Source organism: Schistocerca serialis, chromosome 3, assembly GCF_023864345.2.
Source record: "Schistocerca serialis cubense isolate TAMUIC-IGC-003099 chromosome 3, iqSchSeri2.2, whole genome shotgun sequence".
In the NCBI taxonomy this organism is placed as follows: Eukaryota; Metazoa; Arthropoda; class Insecta; order Orthoptera; family Acrididae; genus Schistocerca; species Schistocerca serialis.
The window spans coordinates 851,818,873-851,834,875 of record NC_064640.1 but is presented as its reverse complement, the minus strand read 5'-3'; the positions used below and the strand labels follow the sequence as shown (position 1 = coordinate 851,834,875).

Here is a 16,003-nt window from a genome sequence, read left to right as displayed (position 1 = left end):
ATGTCATTGAGGTTGATGTTGCACGAGACGAATTAAATTCATATTGGCATCCGAATGCCCATCAAATTGGAACAACACTGCCATGCATATTTAAGAACTTACCTGTAGTTATGTCAGTAACACAATAATATTTTCCAGCAACATTAAAAATAGCATCAACAGTAAGCTATATCTGGCTCAGTTTACTATCCATGCAGTTAGATACTAATGCCGAAGGTTTAAAATGCATTCTTTGAGAGAATGTACTTATGTTCATTGCCCGTGAATTCATTGTCTTATGAAATTGTCCACTATGTGTAACTGGGGAGCATCATTTCAAATTGCATAATGACAAAAAAACTCATTACCTGTAACCTGGGAAATTTTTCACAAATTTTAAAATGTGAAGTTGTTATGTTTGAAATGTACTTCTAGAAACATGAAAAAGTGAAATCAGTTTTGCAATTCTGTTCTTCATATTTAAGGAAAATGTGTCGGTCTTAATACGCCATGACTAAATATAAATATAAAAATAAAAAAATTTAATGAGGCAAATACATAACTAGGTATTTATTTTTGTTACTATTGTAGAATAATAGTGTTAATGATGTCCTTTTCGGTGCCATTTGTCTTTGAAAACATATTTATTACACAATAAATATGTTCACATTAATCATTTCATATCAAACTCAGCATGTCTTTCTGGTAAATATTTTGATTTATAGAATCTTGAGAATGGCCATTCTTTTGGTTTCTGTTAATATTTGGTAAGGTCGTCATGCTCCTTTCAAGCAACCACAAGCTGATGTACAAACCTCTTCCTCACTGCCCGTTACAAAAGGAGCTGCACCAATGAAGTTCATACAGAAATCTAAATCTCCTATGCTCTTCCAGTCATCCCCAAAACGTTTAGATAGTAAGTAGTAGATTCACATCAGTCATCTTTGCTTTGCCTGTATGGTGAAATTACTGATGGTTCTCCCCCTGCACGTCTGGGGGTAAGAATAGGCCAGAGGTATTCCTGTCTGTCATAAGAGGCGATTAAAAGGAGTTTCCCACGTTTCGGCCTTTATGTGACTGTCCCCTGTAGGGCTTTTAACTCCATTCTTCAAAATTTTCCCGAAGATCAAGCCAATTGGGGAAGGGAGCCTTACATGGTGCATATGTCCATCGTGCATTGAAATCTTTAGCCCACTTCCTCATTGTCGCATCTCAGTCCCGCTCATTCCCATGTCTTGGGCGAGGACACCTTCCTGGATGTGTTTTCCACCATACATTGTGCAGTGTCGCTTTGTGTCGACGATGACCATGGATTTCTTTGCACCTGATATCCAGCATGGTAGCCAGTCCGTTGTGGTGGGGCCGCCATGTACGGTGTTGGTTGTAGCCCCCCTGACCACACAGGGATCGGTCTGCTGATGCCTGCGCCATTAAATCCCCATGTATGCCAAGGGGTAGATAGATACCCAACCCCCTGGGGCATCGGGACGCCCGACAATGGCCGTCCTGCCAGGTGGCCTTTGCTGTGGCTAGGTGGCACCTGTGGGTAGTGCCCCTGGTCTGAGTGGGTGGCATCATGGAGAATGACACTCGATGAAGCGTAGTCCATCATCTCTTGCTGGTGGTGGTGAAACACTAGCAGTCTCTAAGCAATCACAAGTTCAATTCAATGCACAGAAGTGCGACCCCAAATCGTTCCCCTCCTTGGCCACACCATGGAAGGAACATCAGGCTAAGGATGGCAGTGGAACTTATTCGCCACAGTACCTTGTATGTTCGAGAGCTGATGGGCAGTCTTTCATGACAATGAAGCCTCAGTTTTTTGTGGAGCATTTGGAGTGGTGGAGGGATTGTCCAAAATGAGATGTGGGTCAGTCTTGATCAAAACAGCATCCTCAGCCCAGTCACCAACGTTACTAGCTTGTGACAAGCTGGCGGATGTTTCTGTAACCATCACGCCCCATAAGAGCTTAAATATGGTCCAGGGTATCCTATTTCACAGAGACGTTCTTCTGCATTCTGGCGATGAGCTGGGCCCCAATTTAGAGTGGCGAGGTGTACATATCGCTCCTGTAGTCGTTCTGTTGTGGTACTACTGAATTTGCGATATCTTTCTGAAAATAAATCAAAGATATACTGAATGAGTGAAAAGAACAAACATAAGTAGAATAACATCACTGTATGTCAAATTAGAAAAGAATTAAATATGTACTGATTAGTAACATGAATTGTGTGTGTAGAGTACACCACTCCATTGCCAATGAAGCACCTAGGAGTGAAAACTGCTGCATTTGAGCAAATATTAAGCTGTCAAATGGTGAAGCATATAATCAGCTAATCTGGTAACATGTTGCATTCACAATGTAAATGGGCAGTTGCGGACAGTGATGCTAGTGTTTACCAAGAGTCATTTTATAGGTGCATGTTCAAGGCCTTAAGCATTTGTGACGAAGCAAGCTGGGATCTCCTTACTTTGTCTCTTATTTTTCCACCTGCCTCCTTAAATTATTTTTATTTTAATTTTTGCCTAGTTACCTTTACATGTATGAATATAATCTGCATTTCCATAAAAGAGAAATTATGGCCCTCCGTCTTAAGGAATATAGCACAAGGTCTAATTTTGTGCCTTCTTTTGTATATGTAATTAATTTCCTAATTTATTTTGACCATTCCTAGTTAAATTTTTGTTATAGGGTGAAATCAGTAATTGTTTTGTGACAGATTCTATTGTCAACTTATAAACAATTATAAATTCTGTAGTAAATATAAACATTTAGAAGAAAAACTACTCAGATTCTTAAAGTATCTATTTGGCTCTATTCAAAAACATATTAGCAAAGTCAGCCCTTAATTAATTCCAAAATAATTACCAGGTTTGTCAAAAGTATTGTTTGTGTAACTATATGATTGTCATTGTTTAAACAAATGATTCGGCCTAATCTTTGTGGTAGAACGAACAACTAAAAAGAATGAGTTATGAGTTTCATTGAATGAGTTAAATTTTAATTGTAATTTCTGTAACTTAAACTGTGAAAATGTAAAGCTTCAGCGCCTATTATTGTGAGGATATACAAAAAACTGATTTTTGGTGCTGAGACAGTCAGTCCACGGACGATTTTCAGACAGGAAGTATGTATTCGTTAAATTAACAACAATCCATCAACTTAACAGTGGAATAAGTGTAACACAAAGAAGCTGCGTGTTAGAACAATTAATGACAATGTCTGTTCAATTTATTTGAGAAATAGTGTCACACATATCGTATTATTCTGTAAGAACTGCCTAGTTAGGTTTTTACTGCTCATAGAAATTCAATGGCAAACTATTGCAGCAATATGCTGATGTTGCCTGCAACCTATTAATGTGGCTTTTCAACATTAACCAGCAGTTAATCAGCCATATAATTGTGTAATATTGGGCAGGTTGTGAACAGTGAAAGTAAAGAACTGTGAAGAGCAATTCATCTACATCTACATCTACATCTATACTCCGCAAGCCACCCAACGGTGTGTGGCGGAGGGCACTTTACGTGCCACTGTCATTACCTCCCTTTCCTGTTCCAGTCGCGTATGTTTCGCGGGAAGAACGACTGTCTGAAAGCCTCCGTGCGTGCTCTAATCTCTCTAATTTTACATTCGTGATCTCCTCGGGAGGTATAAGTAGGGGGAAGCAATATATTCGATACCTCATCCAGAAACGCACCCTCTCGAAACCTGGCGAGCAAGCTACACCGCGATGCAGAGCGCCTCCCTTGCAGAGTCTGCCACTTGAGTTTATTAAACATCTCCGTAACGCTATCACGGTTACCAAATAACCCTGTGACAAAACGCGCTGCTCTTCTTTGGATCTTCTCTATCTCCTCCGTCAAACCGATCTGGTACGGATCCCACACTGATGAGCAATACTCAAGTATAGGTCGAATGAGCGTTTTGTAAGCCACCTCCTTTGTTGATGGACTACATTTTCTAAGCACCCTCCCAATGAACCTGAACCTGGTACCCGCCTTACGAACAATTAATTTTATATGATCATTCCACTTCAAATCGTTCCGCACGCATACTCCCAGATATTTTACAGAAGTAACTGCTACCAGTGTTTGTTCCGCTATCATATAATCATACAATAAAGGATCCTTCTTTCTTGTGCAACTGTCAGCTACATCATTTACAGCTTAAGCCCTACACTATATTAACAAGAAACTATCACAATACTGCTTAATAATAGTTCTGTCTCTGCCAGATAAAAGTGTTCTAATGAATTAGAAAGAAAGCTGCTATTACTTCAGTTCCATTAGGTAGCTGCAGACTGTCTTAACAGGAACTTAATATTTACTTAATTAATAAAGTATTTTTCAAAGAAAATAGTAACCTAAATCTGTTATTACACAGGACAGTTTACAACATACTACTTGCCATCCATCTAAAGGGGGGAATCAAACCATTGCACTAAGATAAACAGTGGAAGGAGTCATCACCAGGAATGTTTTTAATTGGCTGAGATAACCAATTACTTGCTGTATGTTAGATGGGAGCTTCTAAAATATCTTCACACCATAGGATATAATTCCTAAGTTAGATTTCTGTCTTGTATTGATGGTCCAGATCACAGTTCAGCTTGAACTGATTTTTCACAGCCACACTACAGTTCTTTCTTGACACCTATATGCCCACTATAATGACTGATTTTTTTTTACCCACCAGACAGCATTCTCAGCTGCAGTATGATGCACAGGATGGGGAGAGCCAACTGTTGCCCTATCATCAGATGGTGCATGTTTGCAGCATTGTTGGAGTGGTCCAGCTGTGGCCAGGTGTGAACTGTACATACTTCTCACTACATTCAGTGTGTACATGTTTTGTTCTCTGGCCATAGCTACATGAGCCACAACAATGCTGGAAATATGCAATAAATATGTCCCATCTGATGATAAATCGCTTGTGAATTCAAAACCGGCCATGGTAAATAGAAACTGAAGAATAAAATCAAAGGCGCCTGGCTGCTGCAAACCTTTACACAATTTTAAACCTGAACTGAAATTGCTTCTTCTGGCAACATCTGCCTGAAGAGAGATATTTAACAAAAACCTTGTGGCATAAGACTACGATTGCTTGGGCTATTTAGAACTAGATATAAATATTCCTTAACAGTAACATGAGCCGTGACAGATACCAATATGTTCATTATTATTACTTTTCAGCCAGTGAGCTAGCTGGGTAATCTGTAAGTAGCTAGTATGTAGACACAGAAGACACAGAGTGTAAAACCAATGTAACCTACACCATTTTGGTACAAACAGACCAATGATCCTTGGAACATAGCATTATTTCTAGTTAGACACACAAACTATATCTGAAGAACAAAATCAGTCTATATAAAGGGATCTACTGCTCTGACTATGATAAAAGGTAGATTGGCAAAACAAATTCATGACTCCACCCACCTGTTTTGAACAGTAATGTCATCAACATCGTTTTAACTATTTCAAGCACATACAATACGGTGACCATGGCATCACTTATTACAACTGCAGACAAACATAAATAACAAGTATTTAACTCCAACAACAGAATGAAACTGACAGGAGAACTGAATGACGGAGGTGGTTTCGGGCGCGGACAAATATACGACAGTAAGAATAACGACATTACAGCAAAACAAATATTTGCCCAAAAAATGAAGCACATGAAATCCTCAAAATTTAACACAAAAAAAATTACAAAAACAAAATCTATTGGTGTTGTAAATGTCGATATCTCAAATGAGGACTACAATACCAGTAACCCATACACAACTAAAAAACTCAACACCACAATTTTCACCCACATAGCTCCAACAAAGCCCTCGATACCAGGAACTAACATACTACTCTAAAACATGGTGTTGCAAATTTCACTTCACCCTTAATCCTCAAGCAAAGGTCTTGATATCGTGAACTTGCACCCAACTCCAAAACCCGATGACACAAATTTACCTATATAGCACCAAAAAACAAAGCCCACTGTACAAAAAGAAACACACTCAAACACTAAAATCTATTTTCCACACTTTCACTTACTCTAAAACAAAAACCACAGTACAACAAACCAAATCATGCCCACATGACTAATATCAGAAACATTTTCTAATGGTACATCAATAACCATGATACCAACCAATTACAATCCAACACAATTACCACACACTGACAAGAAAAATCCCAAAATTTATGAAAAATTGCATCATCACTAATTTCAATATACACAAAGAAACTATAGTCAACAAACTCATACCATACATAGTGTGGTATCAATGTTCGATACCACACTTGTTAGGGGTTGAAGTTACTGACCACAGTCCATATTAGTATCATTGGACCCGCGAGTTGCGACCAGTGCCGCTCCGTGGCTTGCATCAAGTTTCTAGCAAGCTCTCATCCACTCTTGCTCGGGACGTCAAGTAGTAAAGCCTTCAGCTGATAGGAATCAACCTCTAACAAGGCACTTAGTAACGTATGGCCCAAACGAGGCCTCAATAGCTATCTGTTTATAATTATATTTATGCAGCCAAGAAGAATCCTGTACAACCAGTTAAGTACAATATATATTATTTTTTTACCAACGACTTTTAATTATTTTAGTCGTTGCAGATCCAGACCATTCAGCCGGCAAGTTATCGACGTTACTGACAAACCTGCTGTGATTTATATGTTTCTATTTAGCATTGGCCACCACTCAACACTGGCGACGACTCGTTCGTAGTCGTCGTCATAACAATTGGCGACAAGGTTAAAGGTACAGATTTTTTGGAAAGCGAAACAGTGAAAGCAGAGCTACTTATAAATGTTTACAGACTGTATACCCGGCTGTGCCACCCATCCTCTCCACATGGTGTGATTGATGAGTGCATGACATTTTTTCCTACTCCAGTTTGTGATTATTTGCTTTCGTTGTGATGGCAAATCCAGAGGCAGAACTGTTACGATTACAGAATTAGCAGCCCAACGCACTACTGCACACATTGGGACCGCTCGTCCAGGGACAACAACTAGCTGTGCTACAAGTACCGGCTGCACAGGAGCTGGCCGTACAGCGGGTCACAGCCCCGCCATTTCGTGCATTTGACTTCTGTGTGGAAAGATGGCAGGAGTGACATGTGCAGTTTTCAAACCACCTTGCGGCATATGACATCCAACGTAAAACACGGCTGCATGTGCATTTATCTTGTGTTGGCATAGCATCGTACCACATTCTCCTCAAACTCTTCCCGAGAAGTTCTCCAGATCAGCACAGTTTCGAAGAACTTGTTCAGGAATTAACTGATTATTACAAGGAAAGTGTGAATGTTGTCACTCAGCAGTACAAATTTTTCCGCACAAAACGTGTACCTCATCAGAATTACCGTGAGTGGGTAGTCACTTTGCAAGGCCTCACTCATGACTGTGGCTTTTCATGTTCTTGTGGCATATCATATCCTGACATAATGGTACAGGACGCTATTGTGCAAAACGTGTCCAACACATGCATTAGAGAGCAAATTCTTAAATTATCCAACCCAACTTCAGAACAAGTGTTGGACATTTTGGACAGGCAGGACACTTTGGATTTTGCTGCAAATTCTTTTGAATCGCCTCCCACTGTCTGTCAGGTTAGCAAGCTGGCTGCACGCGCATCACACATACATGATGCTGTACCGGCTCGGCGCGCGCCTGCCCAATTCACTTCCAGGAGACAGACACCTGTTATGCGCCGGCAGAAGCCGCCTGATTTGCGCTCATGCCCATCGTGCAAGGCCGTGTGCCACTTTTGCAACAAGAAGGGACATGTCCAGGCAGTGTGCCTCAAAAGACAAAAATCAAATGCTCCATATTACGTTTCCAGACAAAGTAGCTTCCACCGGAATGGTTTCCAAAATAAGACTTCCTATCACAATGAGCTGTAAGCAATCGAAATAAATGTTGTACATTCGCCTCCAGTACCTGTGACATTGCCCGAGTGTGTGAATTTTCTATGTGATGCCAGTGCAAGCCGACGTAAGGAGACACGTCACACATGATCTGCCTGTCAACACAAGCCAGTGCACACTGCTTCTCAGAATGCCATCTTTCGCTGATGGCAGAACAAACTTTTTGTAGACTTGAACATTCAGAATCATATGATCCCTTTTCAGTTGGACACTGGAGCTTCTGTTACACTCACAAATCATAAAACTTATGAATTTCTTGGTTCACCTCCATTGAGTAACGCAAATGTTAAGTTAGCTACCTACAGTGGTCAAAGTATCCAGGTTTTAGGACTGCAAACTCAAGTGATTTCTTTTCATGCACTGTGTTCACCCTCATATGTAAACATTTCTTATCTTGATTTATTTGATGTATTCTCCTTAATTATGCATGATGACATACTAGCCATCACTAAATGTGTTCCCACCAACAGTGTTTCCGAACTATGTCAAGAGTTTGCTGACATTTTTTTCGCCAGGCTTAGGGCGCGAGACAAATTTTCAGACGCATATTTAATTGAAGGACAATGCACAGCCTAAATGTTTCCGCTCTCACACAGTGCCTCACGCGCTTTCTAGATGAAGTTGCTAAAACACTGCATGCACTTGAGGAACAAGGAGTGATTTAACCAGTGACAGCATCACTATGGGCTTCACTGTTGGTTATCTTAACAAAACCATCAGGCAAATTGCTGCCATCAATCCTCAACTTGTTGTTTCAACATTTCCTTTGCCACGTCCAGAAGACTTGTTTGACAAATTGTGTCAAGGTAAATATTTTTCCAAGTTAGATTTGCAAGATGCACATCTTCAAATTCCTGGGGATGATGAATCCCACAAGATTCTCATCGTGAAAACGCATTTAGGTCTCTACAAATTTAAGAGGCTTCTGTTTGGATGAGCCTCTGCACCTGCACTATTTCAGCAGTACTTACAGACTCTTTGTGCATCGATTTCTTCAGTGTGTAATTACCTAGATGACATCGTAGCTTCTGGTTCTACACAGCATGAACATTTGCATAATTTGAGACAGTTACTTGAAGTGTTACATGAGAATGGACTTAAACTCAATAAGGACAGGTGTACATTTTTTTCTGAACAGTTATCCTACTTAGGACATGTAATAAACTCTCAAGGCATCCATCCAAGTCCGGATCATGTAAGAGCAATATCAGAGCTACCAGCATGCAAGACAGTTAAATAATTACAATCCATCCTTGGAAAGCTCAATTATTATCAGGAGTTATTGCCTCACGCATCATTTCTTGCAACATCATTACATCGACTATGTTGAAAGAACGTTTCGTTCAACTGGTCGCTTGAATGTGAATGTGCCCTTCAGCAGCTTAAATCTGCGTTGTTATCTAGTACATAACCTCTTGGCCTCATGGTTGATGCTTCCGATTTTAGGATCGGAGCTGTTCTTGCTCACAAAATTGGTTTGCACAATTGCCTGATCGCATTTGCTTCAAAGCTACTCTCCTCTGCACAGCGTAACTACTCACAGATCAAGAAGGAAGCTCTTGCTTTGATTTTTGGAGTCACAAAAACCCACGCCGACACGTTATCCAGATTGCCTATAGCTGAAAACTTGCTGTTCGACTCTTCCAAACAGGCTTGTATGTTCACTGGTGTGCAAAATGATGACGTAGTAGAAAGTTTTCCCGCTGACCTTTGTCGCATAACCACAGCAACAGCTAACAACCTAGTATTAAGTGTTGTTTTGCATTATGTCACTAAGCAATGGCCTTTGTCTAAAATTTGGATCGAAGAACCATTGGTTCGTCTTTTTTTTTGTGCAGACGACTTTTTGTCCAACGTGTTGCCACGGAGATCGATCAGTCTCGTGTTATTGTTCCTCGTTCTTTGCAGTCACCTGTGCTACTTCTTCACCAAGGTCATTAGAGTATCGTACAGACAAAAAAGTTAGCTCGCCATCACCGTACCTGGTTTGGTATTGTTGCTGACATACCCAAGATTTGTTGTTCTTGTTCTGTGTGTGCAGAAAACCAATCCGCACCACTGCAGAAAATTTTCTCTTGGCCTAAGGGAACTTTGCCACAGAATAGCTTACATTTAGATTTCGCTTGTCCTGTTTGGGATGCATGATGGTTAATTCTTTCAGCAGTTTTCCATCTGTTGTTCACATGTCATCAACATCGTTTGCTACCATCAAATACTTGTCTTCTATATTTAGCATAGAAGGACTGCCACAAGTCATTGTCCCTGACAGTGGACCTCAATTTGTGTCTGCAGGGTTCAAAACCTTTTATGAAGCTAATGGTGTTCAGCATTTAACTTCAGCACCATTCTCCCCTCAATCGAATGGAGCTGTTGAAAGATTCGTTCGGACATTTAAGTCGCAAATGTCTAAATTGATTGACTCTCATTCTTGTTAGGATGCTCTTTTGTTGTTTTTGTCTTTGTACCGATCGCAGCCATGCGACGGTGCTTTGCAGGTGAATCACTGCAAGGTCATCCTCACAGAACTCTGCATTTGTTGCATCCCCCACACCGCGTTTCTTTGCCATGGCAGACCCACAAAATCTTGCCTGATGATATTGTCTATTTTCATCATTCCCACGGCAATCGCCGATGGTTGAAAGGGTGCACCCTTCGCTATCTTGGTCGTGCTATGTTTGTCATATCAGGTCCATCTGGTGAGGTGTCCAGGTATTAGAAGCAGATGCGTCTCTTTAGCCGTCGTGTCTTTGCCACTTGCCCTATGTTTCCAGTGTCGGCGCCGTCGGGGGTGCCCTCGAAGGGCCCTCTTTCTTGCTCTCCTCACCCCTGGGTGCCAGCACCCGTAGCTTCGCCTTCGCCGCGCGATGACGTGCCAGCGCGCATACCATGTCTCACAGGGGAGTCGCCCGCAGTGCCAGCAACGCTGCGGTGACCAGATGACCCTATGGACCAGGTGCCTTCAACTGTGATAGGGCACAGTGAAATTCAGGTTACAACGCCATCCAACGCCACAGAACAGTCTGCACTTCCTGATTTCCAGTCTTTGATGCCGGTCAGGTGCCCCGACCCGATGGAGGTCGACCCTTCGGTTCCTCCCATAGTTGTAGAAGCGCAGATGCCTCATGTTGACGTGCACCCTGGAGTAGATTTCCAGGCATTTCCTGTCTCCCATTGGTCGGAATGGCATGGTGTAGGTGGGCATGCCCCGCCTGCAGTCAGGCTCCCCACCTCCTCGACTACATCAGCATGGCGTCTCCCACGTGGCGGCCATAAACCACATTCAACGGCCATTCGCAGATGTGGAAGGAGGAATGTGGTATCAACGTATGATACCACAATTGTCAGGGGTTGAAGTTATCAATTGCTGTCCGTATTAGTATCATTGTACCCATGAGTGATAACCAGCACTGCTCTGCGGCTGGTATCAAGTTTCTAGCGAGCTCTCGTCCACTCTTGCTCGGAACATCAAGTAGTAAAGTAGCATAACCTTCAGCTGATAGGAAGCAACCTCTAACAAGGCGCTTAGTAATGTATGGCCTAAGTGAGGCCTCAATAGCTATCTGTTTATAATTGTATGTATGAAGCCAAGAAGAATCCTGAACAACCAGTTAAGTACAATATATATAATTTTTTCCGACGACTTCTAATTATTTTAGTCGTTGCAGATCCAGACCATGCAGCCAGCACCTTATTGACATTACTGACAAACCTGCTGTGATTTATATGTTTCTATTTAGCACTGGTCACCAGCCAACACTGGCGACGACTCTTTCATCGCCATCATAAAACATATAATAAAAACAAAAATATCTCCCACTGCAACAAGTAATGACCTACTCATAAATATCTGTATCTTATTCACAACTGATGAAGAAAGAAAAAATTAATATTAAATCTCTGACCATAAGAAACACATGCCACTAATATTTCCGAACATAAAAATGAATCCATCAGGTACAATGTGAAAATTCAAACTATCTCAGCAGAAAACCAGTAGAAATTCTTCCAATAGCAACCTGAAACATTCAATTCATGTCAAACAACTCACTAACATACATCTAGCACAAGAGAGCGCCCCCAAATACTACAACACACCATCTACAAACACAGACAGACTCAGAAACATCAAATCTCACCATGACATTAACACCACATCACAGGTACGTCACAGGTCTAAGCAGATGGGTGTAGCGTCAGCACCTGACCTTGAGCAAATAACATGACAGTAGCCTCAGATAGTAAATGTGAAGCGGAAAGCAAAAAGGAACCTCTTGTCGGAAGAGTAAAATTTTCAATACAAGCAAAAACCTATCTGGTATTTCGTTATTACAAGACATTCTGAAGTTTAATGAAGCCTTAGGTAACAACGATAATGTTACTGATAATGTTATTATTGAAATAGAACGAAAAGTTAATAGTGATCAAGTTGTAGATGAGAACGATGGTGCTCAAGACTTTGACCTGATGGCTGCATAAATTTAATTGACTCTTTTGTTGCTGACAGAGATCATGCTCTCGTTTCAGAGTTTTTAAAAGCAGGTTGCGGGTGCAAAGAAGAATGTTGCAATTACTGTTCAGTTGATGACTATTTGGAAATACGTCATGAATGTGCTGAGATTGATCAGTATGAGAACAATGTCAACACATTAGATCAAGTAATTTTAGGCCAATTGCAGTGTGTAACTTCAGATTCTTCTTTGACAGCTCGTAAACATAAAGTACAAACTGAGAGGAAACAACCAGAAGTAAATACTAAGTAAAAGGTCGGCATGTTTGTAAAAACACTTACATGTTTTCCAACAATATTAAAATTAAAAGACTAAAGCGCTCTAACAAAAATGTAAAATGATATGGATTGACTGTCAAAGCTCATGGTAATGCAAGAAAACTTCCTAAGAATGTGACTTCTTTTTCTGATTCAGAGTTTGTTGTAAAGATTTTACACAACTATGCAGAACAACATGCCATAATTTTACCAGGCAGAAGTAGCACTCAATTTAATGCAAATTTCAAACTTCTACCTTCAAGTGCTAATAAAGCCAAAATTTTTGAAACTTACATGGCTTCCTTTACAAATGATATGCCCGTAAAACCAGTAGCAAGCAAAGTGTTCTGTAATATTTAGAAAGAGATATGCCCAAAAATAGTTGTCATGAAGTCCAAATCAGATCTTTGTGCATTTTGCCAATGGCATTTCACTCCAGGAACTGCAATGGCATCAGTGCCTGAAGAAACTAAAATGGAAACTATTGAAAAAATGAGGTCCCATCTACAACTTGTTGCAAAATAAAGAGAGTTTTATAAGGGAACTATCAAAAAGACTAAGGAAAATTTTGAAGATGGTGATAGAAGTTGTGTACACTACGGTTTTGACATGGCCCAGCAGGTTTACATACCCAGTAACCTGTTGCAGCCTGGACCTATTTAGTTCTTGGTTCCATTCAGAATAGGAATATTTGGGGTTATGTGTGAGACTGTGAACAAACAAGTAAACTATCTACTCCCAGAAAGTGTAGGAACAACAAAGGGATCCAATGTTGTTGCCAGTCTTTTCCACAACTACTCGAAAAACTACAGTCATGGAGAAGACAATGTTCATTCATGCTGACAATTGTGTAGGTCAGAACAAGAACAACATCTTATTACGATATCTTGCTCGGAGAATCAGTAATAACAAAAATAAGAGAACTGTTTTGTCATTCATGCCAGTAGGTCACACAAAATTTGCATGTGACTGGGCATATGGACTTTTAAAGAAAAGATTTAGGGTCACCTATATCTCTTCCATACAAGAGTTCGCCGACTGCATTGAGAAATCTACATCTACAACACATGTTAACTCAACTGTTGCTGTTGGAAATGAAATAGGTGAAGTTGCTGTGAATACATATGACTGGCTAAATTTCTTGAAGGATAGTAATGCTAACAAAGTACCTCACATAACTAAATACAACCACTTTGAGTTCAACGTTAGCTCCAAAGGCAGAGTACATTGCAAATTGGACATTGATGGAAATGAATTTGTGTATTGCGTCTTCCCCAATGACAATGAACCCACTGGGTTTCCTGCTGCAGTAATTCCTCCAGGCATGACAAGACAACGAAAACAGTACCCTTTTAAAAACATCAGGACCTATTGGAAAGAGAACTACAAAGACATTATGTGTCTTGAAGTAGGCTCAGAATGTGAACCAGAAACTCAAGTCAGCGACAGTAAAGATCCTGGTGAAGAACCTGAACAAACAAATATTCCAGTAAAAAAAAAGAAGAGGTGAAAACGCTCTAGTTAAAGTGCCTTTAACCCCATTCAGCCTTTTCTTTATGAACAGAAAATCAAGTCGTTTGGCAACTACAAAATATGGGATCTCAGTAATCTATTTTGGAGGATTTGTGACTTCCAATTTCTTGTGGTTCTAGTGCCATTAATTGCTCCAGGATCAAAATTTGATCCAAAAGATGCCATAACATAGTGTAAAAATATAAATATTATGCCAAAAAAATAAGCACGGGGCTTGCTATATATTTCTCAACAAGGGGCCAATTTATTTGGTTTCAAATGTATTTACACTCTGATGTGATATAGGTCTCAGGGAGTAATCCACTTATTGTGAAGTGTTAATTTAAAAAACTCCAAACCACTTGACAAAGGACATTTTAAGTGTAATATATATGCAGAATTTGTTTCTTACATATGTAAAGTCAAGCAATGATAATAAAGTGAAACTCTAAAAGCCCATATCTCAAAACACCTCTTTTATGTCATAAATATTCAACCTGCCATAACTTCCTCAAATTTAGAGATAGAAATAAAATTTTTTTACAAGTTGTTCAGAATGCAATGCTGAATGTAAAAACTACAAAAACTCAAATTCCTAAATTTTCGACAAGAGGTCCCTTTTCGCTTTCCGCCTCACAAATATTGATAAGGCAATGACTGCCAATTGGCAAGGAAACAGGACTAAATTATCTAGAAAGAAGCTTAATTACTGTTGAAACATTTGTTCAGTGTGTGCATCTTTTTGGTACAACCCAAAAAACGTCAGCACTGCCTGCTTTGCACTTAGAAATCTTTCTCACTGTACTGGCCCACAAACAAGACTGACAGCACAATTTTATTCAATCTGTACTACAGCATATTATTTTTAATCAGTGCAGCAAAGATTTAAAAATTGTCTATTCTAACACTGAAATACTTACACCCTAAACCATTTACTCCCCACTGGTACTTAAGATTAATTAAACAGCGAATTTTGAAGACGCTGATTTTCTGAATGTAAGCCGCATAAACCCTTACTTGCAACATCAGTATCCTGTTTTGCAAATGAAAAAATTTCTCACAGTATCTACTGTTTAGCTGCATGTCACCTTCTGCTTTTAGCAAGTTTCATCGTTAAACACTTCAGTGACTGAAAATGAAGTTCAAGAACTTCACTACTTAACAACTCAAAATGTTTAAATGAGAGTTAACTTTCAAGAAGCCTTCCCTCAACCATATAAACAGTACTAAGTTGCATACAACATACCTTCGTACTCTTTAATATATACTTACAACTATGAAACTAAATCTGCGGTTTATAACGTTCTCAGTACATCGCTGTACTTGCAGCTTGGGCACATACGACACAGTATTAGATAAATCCTCTACATTTATATTCTACGGGAAAATACGATATGCTAACCACAATCATTTTAACTAATCAACTCACTTGCCTCCCAGAATGTCAATGTATATTACGTTTCCTATTCTCTCTCCAACAATTTTGCAACCCATTTTGCGTTCTGCTTTTCGTTTCTTATAAATCGGAACAGCACGAAGCCTATGGCTGAGTTATCACTACAGTTCCACGAAGCACCTACTATCTTGACCAAAACAATAACAAACACAGATCTTCCCGCTCGCCAAAAATTTCGTCTTCAAAGTTAATACTCACAACGCCTTCAAATGGGATGTGGTAACTTCTGAGAACTATATCACTTCCCCTTGTTTCGCTGTTATTTAAGTCTTGTGCGATTCACCGCCAAACACTGTACTTGTATCGCTTTATTACATATTTACAAGTATTGCAAAACAAAGTAAATTGAC

General features: G+C 39.9%; 1 long non-coding RNA gene across 3 annotated transcripts in view; it reads right to left on the bottom strand.

The window, feature by feature from the left end:
* Window positions 1-507: 507 nt before the first annotated feature.
* Window positions 508-16,003, bottom strand: part of LOC126470967 (uncharacterized) — a 151,911-nt gene continuing 136,415 nt past the window's right edge. For 2 of the 3 annotated variants that reach the window (XR_007586283.1, XR_007586282.1), the window contains exon 2: window positions 508-2,093. This is a non-coding gene — a long non-coding RNA (uncharacterized LOC126470967). Of the gene's footprint in view, window positions 2,094-15,626; window positions 15,673-16,003 lie in introns of those variants that run through there. The other variant, XR_007586284.1, reaches the window with a different exon arrangement.